Here is a 17,581-nt window from a genome sequence, read left to right as displayed (position 1 = left end):
CGTCCATATATCCTAAAAAGACGTTCCCGGTATATTTAGTGGATCTACAAATGACTAAGAAGTGGTAGTCAACTGAAGATCTCCTGGATGTCAATGGGCTCTGTGGCAAAATCCGTGGAATATCCTGCAGACATTTCTGGATATATATGGTTTGCTGGGAAGTGATCGATTTAAGTCGTGTCACTGGACTAGGTCTAGCGAAATCGGTGAATGCAACTATAAAAGGCCAACCAACTTAGGCTGTTGGTCTGAAAACATACATTTTTTCCTCAAACATAATAAAGCTCCGTAACTTAAGAACTCGAGACTGGGGCACAAAGAAAACGACAACGCAGACAAGGTCTCAAATTGAGGCCTTTTCTGTGTTGTCGTTTTTTTTTTTTTTGTCCCCCAGTCTCGGGTTTTAAGTTATTGATCTATACTACCAGCTCGCTTGCTACCTCTCTATCATCTCGTTATAATAAAGCTGCACTTCTGCGTCACATCGAGTTGGAACACTGAAGCCCATGCGACTGTGACATCCGCAAAACTCTAAACTTACAACTTCAAGCCGAAGTCCAAAGATCGACCTGAACAGCGCAGTTTCCTTATTGAGGTCGCTCAAAGGCTTTATTCCCACATAGCGCGAAGCATTTGATCACTACCGCAAGGCTGGGGAAGATTTAACTGGAATGAGGGAATTTACTGGAAGTAAAGAAGCGCAATCGACGATCCAGTGTGCGGCTGATGCACCACTAATCTACCCCATTGCTACATCTATTGCCCCGAAAACACAGTTTAGTTGCCCTTCAGAGGTGCTCCACATAAAGAATTTTCTCCCGACAGTAGACCGGTTTCTATAGCTGCTTTTGCTGAACGGTTGTCTGCGCATGAAGAACTGTCGTCCAAGATTGGTCTCTTCCAAGAAATCGGCATGCTCGGCGCAGAAGACACGAGGAAGTTGCAAGATGCCTAGCAGTAGTCTACAGAGGAGATTTGGATGAACGTCTTCCTGACGAGGTAGTACACAGTACACTTCAGTTTCTTTGCCAATGCATTGCAGTGACTGTACTGGTGTGGCGCGCCTCCCGGTGCGGACAAAGCAAGACATTTTCGTCTTGACCTTTTCACGAAGGTCTTCGTCTTGACCTTTTCGTCGAAGACCTCTTCACAAAAGGTCTTCGCAAAAGGACCGGTGTTGTGCACCGGCACTTCGCAAAAGGACCGGTGTTGTGCTGATGCTTCGCATCTAGATGCTAAGGAAACTGGCCTGCGCTTCCCATACATTTGGCTAGCAAATCATCACCTTCACCTCTTGGAGCGCTTTCTCCTGTTCGTTGCCCCAATGGCACTCCGAATTTTTCTTGAGAAGCTCTCGAAGTGATCTTGTCTTTTCTGCAACGTCGGGGATTCTGCAACGTCGCACCGTATAAGCTCCCCCGTGCCAACACCACTGTACACCCGGCACTGTAACCACGTCCTGTGAGCAATACACAGCGTAGTACAAACAGACACGCTATACGTCATACTATGTCATATGCGTCATATATGACGTATTGCGTCAAAGACCTCAAATAATACGTCATAGGACCTCAGCTTGAACCACAAATGTCATATTGGGGAATCATCGTCGCTTTCATCAGTGCGAACGCAGGAAGTGGCCAACATAAAATTATGTGCGCAAAACATTGGATTCGAGCACAGATTACATTAATTAACCAAGCAATTGTGTGCAGAAGCCAAATGTATAGCATTTATGAACTACGCTCGTCCTTGCAACATGGGCACGAAAAATGACATCTGCTTAATGCGGTAAGTTTAAGTGTCATTTGTCCTGAGGCCGTTTTGTGCACTGCTGTGACACACTTTTTTTTTTTTTTTTTCGCTCTCGCGGGTTCTGCAACGAATAAAATGAGCTCCTGAGAAAGAACGACGAGTGCAGGTGACCTTCAGAGCACGCGCTAGGCCTCTGTTCCGCACAAAATCCTCCTCTGGTGAAAAGAGTATATCGGAGAATGAGGGAGCGTACGTGACTCGTGACGAACAGCGGTACAGCTCAAGCACGTAGAAGCAGCACGTGAGCTGAGAAGAAAGAAACAAGGCAGAAAAAAGGTACGGGGCCTTTTCCACGTCACGCGAGGATCGTGTCAGCCTTCCGCGGCTGCTTTCTCCGACTGTTTTTCTAAAGTAGATTGCGTAGCTCTAATACAGCGCAAAGCGAAAATATTCTGCACGGTGATTCCTAAAGGACAGCTTGACAGAGGGACAGTCGCACCGAGAAACACCAGCTCCCGTGACATAGTGGTTAGGGTGGCCGCTTTCCACGCCGAGACTGGGAGGTGACGCGGGTTCGAATCCTGTCACCGGCTGTGCTGTCTGGTTTTTCCTTGGTTTTCCGGCAGACTTTCCAGACGAAGCTGGAGTTCCCCTTGAAGTCGGCTCAGGACGTATACTAACTCCTTTGTCCCCCACTCCTTCCTGCTGTCCTCTCTCCATCTGTCCACGTCTTTACGCCGCTCATAGCCACAGTTGCTTCGCGGCGCTAGGACGGAATAAAAAAAAGAATCCAAGATCGGCCGAGAATCTACTTCGTTAATTTTTTTCGTCCGAAAAGTGCTTAGACATAAAATAGCCGAAATTTAAAGATTAGCGACCCGGCGACAACGAGACCAGTGTGACGTCACTCTCTAACAGGAGGAGTAGGGGGGGGGGGGGGGGGTCTTCGCACCGCCGCGGCGTTCCTTTTCTCAAAGCCGTGCTCCGATTGGTGGTGTATAGGGAATGGCGTTTTCGTTTTTTTTTAAGAGAGAGAATTCCGGCATACTCTCAACATCCGGCGTATGCTCTTGTCATGTATCTCGTCGAACAGCAGTCAAACTGCGCCACTATTTCGCCTGGGATTTTCGATACCATTTTCACGTGAATTTGATATCGTGCAGTCGGGACTATTTTGAACTGAAAAGCGCTCCAATAAATAAAATTGTGCCGTTTATTTCGGCGTGTCTTATACCTGTGGTGTCCTGTTTCTGTTCTTCTATCGTCCTGTTTATGTCGCTACACTTAAAAATAAATCCGTAGAAAAACGGGAATTTTACTCGATATGATACTGCCATGCATTTGTCCGTTTCCTGATCAACGGAGCACAGTTTCTTTACAAACAAATGCTCCGTTGGAAGACGTTACGAAAGCGCCGTAGAAAAACGGACATTTTTACCGATGCCGTATTTGCAGAGATTTGTCCGTTCTACGATGTACGGCGCACTGTTTCTTTACCGCACATGTTCCGTTATAAAATGTTAAGGTGTGCCGTTTTTTTACTAGCGATTGTTGCTTTATAATGAAGTGTACCAGCTTTTTTCTACAGCTCCACGCGTTTGTACTAGCTCCTGTAGACGCACATATACAAGAGTGGTATCACTCTTAACTCGGTACCCTTTATGGTAACTTTTAGCAATGTGTAACCGTTATATAGACGTAGATTTCCAAATATCGTGGAGGTTACACGACCGATACCTCTATTTAGAGGTTAAACATGACTTGTAACGAGACACTGGAGGAGCAATTGAGGTTGCTTCGGTGTTCCACGGAAATCCAATCGTCGTAACTTATAAATGTACCCTTTATAGGAACGTTGTAACTTCTAAACGAATTCCACGTTTGAATTTCCTTCGTTTGTTTTCCTTGTTTGTTTGCAGGGTAACCTGTATAAAATGTACTGCTCAAAAGTCACTGTGTTCTCGTTCAAGCCGCACATTCAATCATTCAGTACGATAGTGTCGGATCAGTGCGCGTTACATTATTGTGTCTCTGCGTCTGTATACGAACTGCGGATCGTGTTCAGAACTGTGAAGAAAGCACAAGTGTCAAGGGACGGCACTTTATCAGGGTATTTCTACGGTATGGTCACTACAAAGTTTACGTGGTTACGTTTTTGCTGGACAGTCTAGGAACACTAATCACAGCACAGTCTGTCTCTCTAACACGGTTGAACGGTTCAACACCGTGTGTACGTGTGTGTCTTACGTCCGTTATTTGCTTAGTCATTTGTCATTCTTGTGTTTTACTTCTTCATGTGCTTCTGATTCACCATAGCCGCGTCGCTGATGTGTCATTCTGACATATCAGGAAGGAATAGAAATGCTTTCGGCTTGCTGGAGAGGAAGTTGCGACAACGTGAGGACTGCAAAGATTATACCTCCTTGAAACTGAATGTCGTTCACCACAGCTGAAGTGTTGCTATTGCGACGTCCTCGTGCTCTTGCCTCAACTGTAATTCCAGGTTTGCCAATTGAATAATACATATGCTCCAGTTGCCATTATTTCTTTCTTTCCTTTGTTGTGCACGTGAATCTGTACATGTAGTGATCACTCACTTTTCGCCACTGGATGCCCTTAGATGAATTACGTATATTATAGCCATATGTTCCGAATAACAGTATGCGTTCTGCACTGATGAGAGCTCATTTTGAGCACCATTTCTTCTGTAGCGTCTGTGAAGAGGCGAGCGTCTTAGAGACACCCATGCTTGGCGAAACTGTAACTTTTACGTCGGTGTGGCGGTTAGGAGACAGTAACCTCTATTTATAGGTGATCTGTGTAACGTTTATAGAGGGTATTGCCCATAGGTTACAAGGTAACTTCTGAAATAGAGGGTGAAATTTTTGAAATTTTTATCCGTTTTTATTAATTTTTTTTAATTTTAATTAATTTTTTATTACCGTTAGTGCAATTGGTTATGGGTTCAATAGCAGTACCTCGTCATAAGTACACTCTAAACCTGGTACCTTCTAGTAAAGACTAGAAGGTACCAGGTTTAGAGTGTACTTATGACGAGGTACTGCTATTGAACCCATAACCAATTGCACTAACGGAGACCGCATATAAATGCTTCACAGGAACAAAGATGTGTAGACAAATACAACAAGGGCATCGCAGCCTCTGTCCGATATACGGTACGATGTATTTGTGCTCTGGAGTGGTGATACGTCTCTTCTAATCTGGAAAACCTACCTGAGTACATCCACGATGTAACATTCACTGCTCAGATTACTTGTCACAACACAACGGGTGCAGGAGCTGTGCTTTATAAAAATATTTATTTAACAAGTTGGTATTGTTGGAAGGCTGACTTCGTTTGACGCAACAGCTCAATCACCTTAAGTGCCTTCCTTGAATGTGTCTTCCTGGCTTGTTTTGTGCCCAGCTCCTCTGGCTGGTTCATGATATGTCTAAAGGAAGAAACACGAAGCATTTTAGTAAGATACAAATGTCGTATGTAAGACTGATAAACGTTCGTCCGTTAGTGAATTGCAGTTTCAGTGGCCGACTAGCCAATGATATGTACATTGGCTTCACAGTATATGTATACCAGCCTACATGAGGGATGTGAATTTGACCAAACAAATTGGAGGTTATTTGAAAGGATGCAGCAAATCAAATCAATATAAAGTATGGGAAAAATTCCAATGAATTTAGATATAAACATTCATTTTGCAAGCAAATCTAGCTTCAGAATGAATAGTGCATCTAATAAAGGATTCAAAATGTGATTGCATTCTACTTCTGTGGAAGTATCAGGATTTAGATTGGCTAGCTGGGCTTGTTCTTCCAGGAATTTTTTTATATGTTGCCAGCCTTCTGGATTTGGCAATGAATATGATAAATGTGGTTTGAAGTGGGATTCGATTTCATTCAGATTTAAATCGTGGCAGGATTTAAACTTTCACTACACTCGCAGTGCAGAATCCTGTTGACAGGTATCAGCTAGTCATGGCCTGCACATGTTGCTTTTCGTTACCGTTAATGAAACAGTGTATCATGCGTATAAGTAGTGGAATACACACGGTGGCTTTGTAGGACACTATCAGAAACCATGCCGCTTCGTTGGTGAACAATAAGTGGACAAGTATTACATTCATTTGTCCTTGAACGTACCTTTCAATAATTAATTCCAGTGAAGCTCGCATGCATCATGGGTGTTTCATGTTCAGGACAAAGTATGCAGAGAACATAAGCATCGCAGCATGAAGGAATATTCGAACAGCTTCAAAGGATATCGCTCGTTTCACGTCAAGAAAAAAAGTGCTCTGACTGAAAATGTCACCACCTGAAACGACAATGTATGAACCTGAGCTAATGGTTGCGCCAGCACATTCCCCGGGACCAGACTTGTACGTATTTGGATTATTGTATTTAAAATGCTGTATTTTAAATACAATTTGCGGTATTTTGGTACTCTACTCAATACTTTTTGTTTTGTGTATTTGTACTCTATTTAAAATACATTACATGGTATTTTCTACTCAATACTCTAATTACATATTTTGGATCTCGTCTGTGTCTCGTCTTTCCATTATCTTGCTTGTTCAGTGGAAATTTCCTGAGTCCCTCGGACTTGACCCGGACATTGGCCCTTCTTGGAAGTCTCCATTTAGAGGTGTTGCCTCGTGTGTACTAATCCTTGGCCAGTGAGGGTTCTATTATGTGTGCCCTGACGCGGTGACGCCGAATTCTGACCTCGCCGAGCAGGGACCTGCTACAAGTTTGCTTTGTTCTGGGTCACATATACTTAGTGGAGTTATGTGGTATCTCTTTGTCATCTTTTTGGGACTTGTGTTTAGATGACTCCTATCACACAGCGGCGGCTAGCGTAGTGCGCGGGGTTTAGGTGATTCATGTGACATAGCGGGGACTTGCCGCATTGACCAGTGACCGGTAACTTTTCGCGTTGAAGGATAAATAGTATCCTAATTGTATTTCAAATACTTTTTGAAGTATTTTGTACTCTATCTTAATTACTTTAATTTTCACGTATTTATACTTTATCTTAATTACATACTAACGTTAGTATTTATTATCTTATCTTAAATACATTTTTGAGTATCTTGTACATGTCTGCCCAGGACTCAAGTAATGTGAAATAGAAAAGGAGTTCTACTTAAAATCTGGAACCTCTATCCAAGTCTGGAAAAAGAAGGAAAAGTCATGTCAATCAGACGGTAACAATCATTTAGGCAAAGACGAAGCTTTGCTGCACTACAAGGATGACATGACAAGGCCCTCCCGCTTAACTTTTACCTCCATCGCAGTGGGGTGCAACCTTCCCCAGGGTGTCCTGCATGCGGTCACGACGAAACCCTCCAACATTTTGTTCTCGACTGTAGTACCTACCGCCGCCTTCGCCTACAGTCCCTCACCCTTCCACTGCTAAGGTTCAGCGTGCCCCTCTCATTATGCGCATTACTCTCGTTCGGTGCGTCCCATACCGGAAAATGGAATCCTGTCATCGCAGATAATCTCATTTCATTCGTTGCCGGCTCCAACCGGTTCTAGCCCTTAGTGTCACTGTCACACTCATATCATACTGAATTAGCCCTGGCCAATCTCCCTTGCGGATCGCGGCCATCTTCTTGGGGAGAAGAAGAAGAAGAAGAAGGATGACATGCAAATGAGACGCTCACTAATGCTGCCGAGTTGTGTATGGCGTAATTGTTATTACATTCGGTCTTTCGTTTTTTGTCAATTAGGAAAATACACAAACTTCTGAATATGCCTACACTGCAGCGGGTTGTGAGTGCAGGATATGAGAACGCGCCTGAGACGAACCACAGCCTGGGGAATAAGAAGTCTGTGCTTATTTTGATTTTAGCCGGCATGTTTTTGCGATACACATTCATGAGCACTTTGCTATTTAAGTAACAATGAGTACAGGGTCAGTTACTTACCTTCGGTGGCGCAAGCAATGAAGAAGTTCAAGGGCCCAAGTACCAAGATCTGGCAGAAAAAAAAAAAAAAAAAGACCGATACGCGTCTGTCGCTGTCGCCGCCATTGGAAATTTGAAAAGGAAAACAGGTCAACGGTCAACGGCACAGCCGTGGTGTCCTCTAGTGGGAGGATTTCGAAGACAATACCCCTCTCTGTAACGCAAAGAGCGCTGGGCGAATACGGACGTTCTACCCGTTTCTGAAGCATACGAACGAACGTGCTATAAAGATACAGATGATTACACCGTCAAAAAACTGCTTTTCACACTGTTCCAGTGGAAACGGACGTTATGCACCGCTCGTACGAAGCGGTCGAGCGTCCGTCAGTTTTAACGGACAACCACTCGTAATAATACATTTTTTCTAACAGTGTAGGTGACGTCGTATCCTATACAGTCGTAACCAATGTTCAAGGACGTGTAATATGAAATTGAAATAAGTTAACTCTGTGTGTTTTGCGTGTTCTTTACTGCAGGGATTTTCTTTTTTTCTTGCTTCGTGTAGATGCGACCTTTAAAAAATTGAAATAAACGAAAAAGTGTTTCTCAAACGTCACGTGGAATGGGTCTACACAACACAACGCAGAGGATTTTTTTTTCTTGTGCGGAATTTATCCTCCCCCCAACGAGCCTGCAATTTATGCCATATTATCACCTCACAAAACAAAACCGCAATTCATAAATATCAAAACAAAACAGATTCAGCCTTCCGGCGCTCAAAAGTCCAAGCCTAGCCTTTTACTGAAATTTGACGCACTTCTGCAAGTTCGATAAACGGTCAGTCGCTTCCACTCTGTCTTCTGCGAAGATGCTGACCAGCCGCCGGGGACGAACAAACCGGACAAGCGAAAGCAACTTCTTAGCTATCTTCCCATCCTTCTCCTGGGATGAGGGCACGACCTAGTCTTCCTTCCCTCCCCCTGGCTTCCCCTTCCTGAAAGGAGAGAGAGAGAGAGAGAGAGAATTTCTCCCTCACGCGTGCGACCGCTTCGAAGTTCTTTGGCGAACGAGAATCTGCAGACGACCCTTGACAGTGGTGTGTGGCGCTGTCTAACGTCCGTTCTGTTTGGCGAATGCGAAAACTCCGATATCTGCGAGTGTCAAATAAGGTTCAAAACTGGCCTGTTAGTCTGCGAGTGTGTATCGCTGGGATTAGATGCGGAACAACGGAGCGGTGTGGGACAAGAAAGAGCAACAGGGGAGACGACGGACGGGATGACTTGACGGGACTTTGAGCGAGGTAAGTAATAAGTAGGCAATAAGTATAGTAAGTAATAAGATTATGGTCTCAATCGTCAGGTCATTCAATTCGATCTCTATTTTCCCTTCCGATTTGAAGAGTAGCTAAAAGACCGATGGGCTTGAACAGGCCACGAGTATATTCACAGGTATATCCAGTGGTATATCCAGAATAGAAGTAGGAGGAGGGAGGTTGTAAAAAAAACTCGAGGGGTGTGTCATTATTACACTTCCGTAAACACTTGTGACAGCTGTAATATTGCCGAGATGCGTCCAAAGCTGAAATAACAAAGGTGTACAGGAACAAAAGGGAGGGCAAGGCTGTCGCCGAACATTTGGGTAGGGGTGGGGGTGACGGGGGACTGGGTCATTCTTGACCAGACTTTGATGGGAGAATGTGCTCTGTCACCCGATGTTGTTGGATGCGTTTTCTTGTTTATTCCGGGTACTCCTGGGTCCCGAAGCACATGCACGTACTCCTTTTTCCCATCACCCCAGCTCAGCTTCATCACCCATCCCACATCCTCCTCTGACCTCCTAATCATCATGCCACACCCAGCTTCTCTGTTGATGAGGTTGACTGATTGACTGACTTGTAAAAGAAAAAAAAAATGGAGATGCAATGACGTATTGGCGGCCACTGATCACGAGCAACTGAAACTGCATCAATGTATCGTCACCTAATGGACTGCATTTAAAACGTATCCAACGAACCAAATAAGGAAAAATAATCGACCCGAAAGCCTCGAACAGAGTTCACCGCATTCAGTAACTGTAGATGCTTGTATGGTTGAAAGCCTCATTGTCCTCGTGGTATCGTGACATATTTCGTTGTACTTTAAAGGACGAAATCCAGATGTGCGAGGGAGTTTTGCACTCTCCCTTCAACATAGGTGAAGATGATGGATTACCACAGTCCGCCTTACGATAAATCATCAAGGTGGCATGTCAACAAAGCGCTGTACGAAGAGGTACTGCACTTGAGCACACATGCGCTCAATCGCAGTGTCTTGAGTTTTGTCCAGTGATCCTAATGCTCGCTTTGCACGCTTTGACAGAATAAACCAGCAGGAACGCGGTTTTAACCCATACGATAACGCTTTGTAGCCAAGGGAACAATGATCATAAAGTTTTATGTGTGTTCCGTGAGCCTCCCCTTGGGATAGTGTTGTAAGAGCGATATCCAAACACGGGTTCTACGTTCCCGAGTAAACGCGCATTTTTCTTCTTGTCCCACGGCGTTCTCATAGTGGGTGGCACCGCGGAACCATCAACCATAACGCGTTATAGCAATCAGTTTCTAGCGCCTGATCTTTGTGCGAGCTCACGTTATTCCAAGTTCTAATAGCTGCGCGGATAACATCCTGGCTAATATTTGTCCAACTTCATCTAAGCAAACCGTCCTTCCATTCCAGCGGAACCTGAAGGCGAGTGTTGCCAAACCTTGAGAGTTGCAGAGGTCGACAAATTTATCTCCGTAATTACTTTCATATATACGCTTCGAAGAGCCTTCCCTAGGAGGTACAGTGCACAACGTTTGGGACACAAGCTCGGAAAGCACTGCTCCTCCGCTGTATAGACTGTACTGCACGCGGGAAGGTGAAGATGTGTTCGGGCAGCATGGCACAAACTGGACAAGTAAACAACAACAACAACAAATCAGTGATGATGATGTAGTGGGATGTTTCGCCGCTGAGGCGGCACCCTATCTCATTGCTTGTAAAACACACACACACATAAATGGGATGATGATGTGGTGGGTCATTCTCCTCCGTCTTGGCGGTACACTGGCTCGTAAAATGAGATAGGAAGACAATAGAAATCCTACGCTCTTCAAATACTGAACTTAATATGCTCTTGGTCCATCAACTCGAGTAACGTCGTTCTCTCCTGTGGTTTGATGGTAACAGAAGGCGTACGCCTTTTTGCGACACTTATATGCAGTTACTATATATTTAGAGGTGCGTGCGGTATATACCAGCGGTTAATCTGCGGTTGCGGGTTGGAATTTACTTACCCGCGCTCACGTCCACTTATGTTGATTATCACAAGGTGGAGGAGGTGGTGTTAATTGTCACAAAAAGGCGTACGACCTACGCTTTCGACAAATCAGGAGCGACGACGGTGTCATTCTGTGCGGTTGTTGGCCTTCATCGTGTTATGCGGGGAAGTTTTGTTGTAATAAGAGTACAGGGTACACTTGAACTGTGTTTATTGCCTATATATATATAGGTCATAGTGGAAGACAAGTAGGTTGTGAAAAAAGGCAGAGCGAAAGTACTACTTTAATTGCCGCAGTTCCGGTGAGCAAAGTCCGTTGGTGCGTATGTCGATATGTATGAAAAAACGAAAATAAAAAACAAACAACTACAAAACACACACACACGCACATGGAAAAGGAAACCCAGAAAGACAACACATCCTTCTTCGGGTCCCCCCGTGGTTTAATGAGGCCCGTTTTAGAGAAGACGTCACACTTTAATGAGCTGCGATTTAGCGAATACAGGATCGCTTTGGTGAAGTTCCGGTTTTTGGTATCAAGGAGGACGGGTGTGCCAACAGTCAGTGAAAATCCGCGATGGAAGCGGTTTCAGACTAAACCACCGTCTGCTATTCGGCAAACATGTTTGATCTGTAGATATTTTGCATTTTTAACTGCGCTCCTCATAAGTCTATACGATATGGCTTCCAGAACGCATGGGAAGGGAACAAAGAGGGAGAACATTTTTCAACCAAACATCAAGTAGATGAAGTACCTCTTGCTCCGTTAAAAAAAAAAAGAGCATCTGGGCTTGACATTTATAGATGGCCTGCATTGGAATCACCATACTAATATTATGCAGGTTGTACGGTTTCACCCAAGATGATTATTCAACAACAAAATGTTTTATTCATAAAGCCTCTACCCTTTCCATTACTGGTTATAGTTCGTCCGTGATGTTTCACGAAGCAATCGCCACCACGGTGGATGAAATCCAAGTGGTACAGCAAACGGCAATCCGTTTTGTTAATGGGGTTGGGACACTTTCATAGATGAGGATTACTACATCACGGGCGCATTGTACTGCACGCCAGAATACTGAGGAAAAAAGAATTATTCTTCTATGTGTCGTACTTAGCGAGATACGGGCCCTCGAACACACTCCCGAGCAAAGCGCAGACGTCACAGACCTCAGGGTTGCGTCCATTCCCATTGGCAGTCGTAAGCACGTAAGGGACCATTTTCGCCTACACCCAGAGTAAACTGGAATCAGCCCCATATCATCATCGTCTCTCCAGACGTCTCATTGCGTGGATAAATTCGATGAACGAATCTTTAAGGTTTAAATGCAGACATGTGCCCGTTACTCAAAAAAAGTAATTGGTTACCGTTACTCTTCTGGAAAAAGTAACTCATTACCACTACAGATTACTCGACTCAAAATGTAATTGAGTAACGAGTATAAGAGTAACGCGTTACTCGGGCCGTTACTTTCAATTCATGCAAAAAGTTGCGCCTCTGTGTACTCCGAAACAATAAAAAAAAAAAAAAATGAAAGCTCGAACTTTTAAGTGATTGCAAAAGCTGAAATAGCGTGAAAGACTCGCGCGTGAGAAGTAAGCAATCATATTTTGCATGTCTCAACAATTGAGCAACATAATGTTGCTATTTGCACACTAACAGGGTCACTGCTCAAAATTTTTCTCTTTCATTTTGCCGTACTTTCCTATTAAGATATCGGTGGCTACGCTGAAGACCCACTCTATACAGCAGCACTCGATAGAAGTGCTGTATCGTTAAATGTCACACTTCTTAGACGTGAACACTCCGACGATCTTCCGCTGAGGAAAACGAACCGCGAACTAGGGTCACTGAATAAGCTTGTGCGTCACTAAATGTGTCACAAAGCCAGTAAATAAACTAAGTAAAAAAAAAAGTGACTACCGCGCAAACGATGCCGGGTCGTTTCAAGGCCTTTCTCGCGCAACCCATTGTGTCGAAACAATGTACGAAGTCGCTTCATGAATGACCCTCGCAATATATACTCCAAGGTTTCATTACACCAGCGCTGCCTTTGAATGGCGTTCCCTTTCTTCTGAGGCTCCTCGAACCATCTGCGCCAGATTATGACCGATGGTCATTAAGATCACTCAATGGACACTCCATTTTAATTGCGAGAGAGGGTAAACATCCGGGGGAAAGGCTGGAAGGAGGTATACCCGCTTCCCCTCGTTAATCACTATTTCAATTGCAACCTCCTCCCTCTCGACAATCCCCTTCTCTGCTGGGAAATTAATATTTATAGAGTGCGTCCCTCCGTCAATCATTTACAGCTCATCTTAGGCAAACATGCTTGTCCTAAACCCGAAACGTTGAGGCGTCATCACCGGAGGCTGAGACGACACTTCGCGAGATGGACTGCATGGACACCGGTAACATATTACCTCGGAGTGAACTAAATGTTGTCTACTGATAAGCGCGCCTTATTGCTTGTAGAATCGGCAGTTCTTTTATTATTATTTTTGATTAATTTACGTGCCGAAATAATCGCAATGTTAGTTAGCGTAGCCTCCGTAAGCACTTAACCCCCCCCCCCCCTTTTTTTTTTTTTTTGCTTTCTTCTGCTGTAATCAGAGTAATCACTATTGAGGCGTCCTGGACAAAAGCATCTGCAAACGTAATTCTTTTAGCCTGCCTATAGAAAAAAGTTTGCCCTTTTGTAGTCACCATGCCGGTTTCTCGTGACAGTGCCAGACACTGAGAAATGTTCTAATCATTTTCGAATTAACCGCTATAGGAAACGTCGCGTTTGGTTCCCGTAATACTCAGTGTTGTACCCGTTACCGAAATATGGTATCGCGATACCGATACTCCTTACTTGAGTAAAAAGTATCGAAATACCGATAACGATACTTCTTTTTTAAAGTAACGAAGTACCGCTACCGTTACTAAAAAAAGTAACGCGATACTTTCGGCGATACTTTTGTTTGAAATACGGCTATGGCGCAACATGGAAATATGCTTACGTGAACAGTTTTTCAGTGAAAAGACAGCATATTTCATATGTAGCTCGGAAACGTTATGCTTGACTTTTATCAATAGCTGGTTCTTGAAATCGTCTCCTGCCATATATCCTTGCAAGCCGTGGTGTCTCCGGCAGCTGACAAAGTGACAATTACATTAGTGTCAGGCCCACACATACCATGGAGTCCAATGACCCAGGAATCCTATCCGAAGTTAACAATGCCACAGTATATGTGAGCGTGACTCAGTGCGACACGGCAGCTTAGCAGTGGAATCCAGAGCGCACTGTCAAAATCTTGACCTCTGTTCGTTGACCTCAACTCTTTTGTTGAACAGAGCGTGGTTATTTCCCTCAGTTTCAAAGAAAAACGGCGAACACGTTTTTGGTATAATTGCATAATTCCGGTTACGGAGAACGTAGGCGTGTCCACAAGCTTCTTGTCGAGGGCTAGGCGGACCATTCACAATGAATAAGAGTAAGAAATATGGTCGGTGAAGAAGGGGGGGGGGGCAGTAAAAGTATCGGTATCGGTAACGATGCGTTACCATAAATTTGTAACGGAAATACTTTTCCGATACCGACTTAAGAAAGTATCGCGATACGCACTCCGATACCGAAAAAGTATCGTTCACTGTAACGGCGTTACTTGTAACGGCGATACGTACAACACTGGTAATACTTGTACAAGACTTTAGCCGCGCCTTGTATAAGCTTTCAAAAATTCAAACACCTCTGAAAGAAAGCTCTTGTCACAAAGAAAAAGAACAGAGTCGACACGGCTCGTTACTGACACGGATAAGTAGTCGTGTGGCATGATTTACCTTCTCTATATCTCAAGCGCACGGCAGCGTCACCTGCGTTTTGGTTTGTAATTAGTATTCACTCGCACGGTTCCTGCACTCAGCAGCGATCCTTTCTTTCCAGAGGCTTCCTTTCCAATCATGTAAGATCGCATTTGAAATTGCTGTTATATTGTTTATGAGCGCATTTACATGCTATAATTTAAGTTGAGTTGAGTTTGAATGTAAAACATGCTATACATAGCTTGCACGTGACGTCACACCATAGCTTTACCCGTGCTTTTTCCCTCTCTCTGGTGAACCGGTGCAACCCATCTATAATTTGCGTTTTCACGTTTTTCGGTATTCGCATTGCCGATGCTGTGGTCGTATTTCACATAGCATGGCCGCATGCAGGGTTTTCATGGAAATCGAAAGAGGTGTAGCCTCAAGCGGCAATCGTATATTTAATGAGTAGTATATTTAAATTTTTCTTCGTTTCCGAGGTGTCACGACTGCTCCAGGTATATATGCTAAGAGGATTTATTTCAACGTGACTTGACTGGTCTGGTACTGGTCATTATGCGCATTTGTCTGCATGGCCTTCTGAGTGACATCAAAAAGAGAAGATTGAGGAAGATAAAAGTCCGAACTTCCGGACACATATATGTCTGGTAGGCACTCGGGTCGGTCTTCGTGGGTCATATTGAGTGGGAGGGATATATTTATTAGAACAAAGAAGAAAAAAATAAGGAAAGGTCAGCCAAAGGTCGTTATTGGGCATGGTAGGATGTTAACCGCTGAATCAGTACAATGTGATATTGCTGAATTCTAATATTTTGCTCGGTGTACTCATAATCGACTTACGAGAGTCTTTCTGCAATTGATTTGTTTATTTATTTATTTTTATTTACGTGTTTATTTTCACCATACATTCGGGTTGACGCCCCTGTCACCAGAACCACTTACAGTGTTCGAACTATTATTATACTGTACTCGAACTGTATTATAATAATCTGGTCGGGTCACTGGGTAACTTTACGTTGCCTTCGCGACCGATCGATGGGACTGAAGCTACCGTTTTATAAATGAATTTCCTCGATGAGTGTGTTGCGTTCCTAAACCAAGCTATTTCTGGGAGGAAGTATGTAGCAATAGCGTGCGTATGCGCTAAAACCTTTTGTTATGTGTGCTAAAAAATGTGTAACACTTGGCTTATGCCATTGAACACCAACAAGTGCAAACACATGTCACTATGTCGCACTAATCATACGCTCAACACTTATTCTCTAGATAATATCATACTTGACACTGTAAGTTCATATAAATATTTGGGTGCTCATATAACTAACAACCTCACATGGGATCTTCACATTAATCGTGTATACTCGAAATCTGACACGGTGAATGTGTGATGTGTCCTGTGTGTGCCCCCGGTGATTCCGCCACTTTACTCTAACTTGGGCGCAGCTCTTGAACTTTTGACCTACATGTTGAACTCAATTATCATCTCTGTTCGTCTCTGGACATCATCCTTTTGCGTTTTCATCATCTCATCATCAGATTGAACTTTCTGTATTAAGTGTACTGGGGTAGCCAGTTTGACTTCGTCGAAACTTACATCCCCATTTTTTTCTTTATTCACATCACATCACATCACATCACTCGAAATCTAACCAGATGCTAGGCTTCATCAAACGCAACTACTCCAAAACACCTATCGAACTAAAGCTCGAACTGTACACTACAGTAGTTCGCTCTAAAATTTAATACGTGGCGTCTCTTTGGGATCCTTACCAGGATCACCTCATTGGGAAATTAGAATCTGTACGGAACAGGGCTGTTCGCTTCATTTTTTTTTCCAGATTACTCACGTCATTCAAGCGTCGTCGAGCTCAAATGTCGCGCCTCTCTACACCACCTCTTTCTCTATACGCCGTAAAATCTCTCGTCTGTTGCTATTTCATAAAATCTATTATAATGACACTCTTCCCAGGTATTCTCTTTTTTCTCCTCCTCACCGTATATCCAGGTACTTGGATCATCCTGAAAAAGTCCTCATTCCCTTTAGTCGAACTAATCACTTCCAGAACTCATTCGTTCCCAAGACAGCTAGTGACCGGAATGACTTATACCTGCGACCATCGCAGTGGTCCGGGACTCAACAAGGTTCCGTTCTTTACTCCACGACGTATTTGATGTGTAACTTTGTACTTTTTCATTTGCTTCTTCGTTATTTCCACTCCCCTCTGTAATTCCATGTGACTTGAGGGTAAATAAATAAATAAATAAAGAAAGAAAGCCCTGTGCGTTACGTGTTAAAGAGCTTTGGCATTGCGTTCTTCGCAAGGGCGCTTTGCCCTGCTATACAAGGACGATTTTGGTAAACCGACGAATATTTTATTTTTCGCATTAGCGCCGCGAAGCAACTGTGGCTGTGAGCAACAGACGTGCGGACAGATGGAGAGAGGACAGCAGGAAGGAGTGGGGGACAGGGGGGGATAGTATGCGTACTGGGCCGACTTCAGGGGGAACTGTGCCAACATTCGTCTGAAAAGACTTCGGAAAACCCAGGGAAAACCTCAGACCGAGGAATAGGGGACAGCAGGAAGAATCCTCCAGTCTTCCTGCTGTCCTGAAGTCTGGCCAGGACGCATACTAACCCCTCCGGTTAGTATGCGTCCTGGCCAGACTTCAGAGGGCAAAAACACCTTTATTTTGATGACGATGATTGGGGTATTTCTTCATGGGGAACTGCCACGCTGCCGGGATTAAAATCACTATTTTATGACAGTTTCGGGTATAAAGAAGACGA

General features: G+C 44.0%; 1 protein-coding gene across 3 annotated transcripts in view; it reads left to right on the top strand.

The window, feature by feature from the left end:
- The first annotated feature begins 8,748 nt into the window (after positions 1-8,748).
- Positions 8,749-17,581, top strand: part of LOC135399080 (carbohydrate sulfotransferase 3-like) — a 34,267-nt gene continuing 25,434 nt past the window's right edge. The window contains exon 1 of one of the 3 annotated variants that reach the window (XM_064630763.1): positions 8,749-8,982. The gene's annotated coding sequence lies outside the window, so the exon portion shown is untranslated. Of the gene's footprint in view, positions 8,983-13,305; positions 13,395-14,915; positions 14,931-17,581 lie in introns of those variants that run through there. The other 2 variants (XM_064630764.1, XM_064630768.1) reach the window with 2 other exon arrangements.

Source organism: Ornithodoros turicata, chromosome 6 (genome assembly GCF_037126465.1).
Source record: "Ornithodoros turicata isolate Travis chromosome 6, ASM3712646v1, whole genome shotgun sequence".
Lineage (NCBI taxonomy): Eukaryota > Metazoa > Arthropoda > Arachnida > Ixodida > Argasidae > Ornithodoros > Ornithodoros turicata.
The sequence above is the reverse complement of the archived record's forward strand: the minus strand, read 5'-3'. Positions and strand labels throughout refer to the sequence as shown.